We start from the raw sequence: 2084 nt of genomic DNA on the forward strand, positions 1-2084 counted from the left end.
AAACCATCTGGTAGATAAGAAATATACGTAGATTTTGCTTCCAGCATCTCAGAGGAAAGCATATAAAGGTAGGTTTTTGAGCTGAGGGTAATAGGTACATGAGCTATTCAACATTGATAAACACTCTTCTGTATGATATTTGAACCTAGTCTCACTCTCTCCCTTCCAGAAAGGAAACATAACATCTTCAACATTCTGGACAAAGTTAATTTTAATGTTAGTTTCTCTTCTAGTTCAAGTTATCATCCTTCCTTATGAATCTGTAACATTAAGAACAGACTGTAAAATTACATTGCTACATGCTACAAGTGTCCTTGTTTCTATAATTGGTCATGAGATTTTAGTTAACATTTATACCTTTCTTTCTTGCACTGCCTACTCACTCTTCCTTTTGATTTCAGGTTAACCTTTAATATCGGGGTTCATTATCTACTAATGTGAACCAAAGCTTCATTCTTGAAATTCTGAATCTTTAATGGTCCTGCCATTTTTCTTGTTTGTTTTTTTAATTAAATTTTACAATTAGTTATAGAAATTTTAAGAGATGGCCTGGATTCCAGATATTGATCATCCATGCCCCATTGTGTCAAACAAACAGATCTCATCACCGATATCAATTGCTCCAGCCCCTTTTGGTTTAATAGAGGCATGAGGAGTCCAAAGGTGTCCAGGTGACAACTTTAATTTCCAGTTCAATAAAATAATTGTTGTATTCCCTCATGAAAGCACAACACCTATAACTAAAACCTATAAGCCAGCTGAGCTGAAAAATGCTGGCACAGGAAGCAAAAATTCTATAAAGGATTTTAGCATAATAAATATACTTGCATATACATCCTTCGATTCGACAGGATTCGTAACTGTTTATCATGGGTTTGGGAGAATTATAATCATCTGTTGGTCAACATATCCTTGAAGATATAAGTTGAGCTTTTCAGGGTGCTGTTTCTCAATTGGCACTTTATTCAGTAAGCCATTTCTTCATTGTATCTAATCAGTTACTTAAGAGAAGTGGGGTATAAATAAGTTCACTAGGGCTACCATAACAAAATACTATAGACAGGGTGACTTAAACAACAAAAATATATTTTCTGTCAGTTCTGGAGTCTGAAAGTCCAAGGTCAAAGTACTTGCAGGTTTAGTTTCTTCAAAGATCTGTCTCCTTGACTTGATAGATGGCTGCCTTCTCTGTGTGTCCTTACATGGTCTTCTCTCTGCGCACACACATTCCTGGTGTTTTTTTCTGTGTGCCCAACTTTTCTCTTATGAGGATGCCTGTCACATTGGATTAAGGCCCACCTTAAAGTCTTCATTTTAACTCAACTTCCTCTTTAAAGGCCCTATCTCTAAATAGTCACCTTCTGAATTACTTGGATGTAGGTATTCAATATATGAATTTTCAGGACGTCAATTCAGTCTACAACAGAGTATGTGGTAGGATCAATGAATTCCTATGTGTATGTCCACTACTATACTTCTTTTACTCTGAAATACATTACTTGATCAGAATCAATCCTAAGTGAAATAACATGATGGTGAATAAGACATTCCATAAGTCAAAGCATTGTGTGGCTGGTACAAATATTATAAGCAGGAAAGACAAATCTATATCCGGAATAAATGTCTATTTCTGTGAAGACAAATTCTGTTTCCTCCATGATAGAAAGTTTTCAGTGTAGTCAACTTGCCACACAGGACTGAGTAGTCACCCGGAGGAGTGTACATGTTGGGCATTCAATGTTGGTGTGACAGAAAGTAGCTTCCAAACATGACCACAACAATTTCCTAACTAATCCATATGGAGATATCATATGTAGAGGCTAGATACAGAATTTTATGGCCAACAGTTCATCTGATGTCTGGGCCCACAACCGAGTGGCAACTGCCAGACATGTAAGTCAAGGTGAACCTAGATGATTTCAGCTGCTAGCTAGTGAGCTCTCCCAGTCTTTGAGTTTTCTCAGCTGAGACCTCAAACATCATGGAGCATAGTCAAGCCATTCTCACTATGTCTAAATTCCTGATCCATAGAGTCCAAGTGCATTGTAAATTGGTTGTTTTACACACTAAATTTGGGGTTATCT

The sequence above is a fragment of the Zalophus californianus genome, chromosome 11 (assembly GCF_009762305.2).
Source record: "Zalophus californianus isolate mZalCal1 chromosome 11, mZalCal1.pri.v2, whole genome shotgun sequence".
NCBI lineage: Eukaryota > Metazoa > Chordata > Mammalia > Carnivora > Otariidae > Zalophus > Zalophus californianus.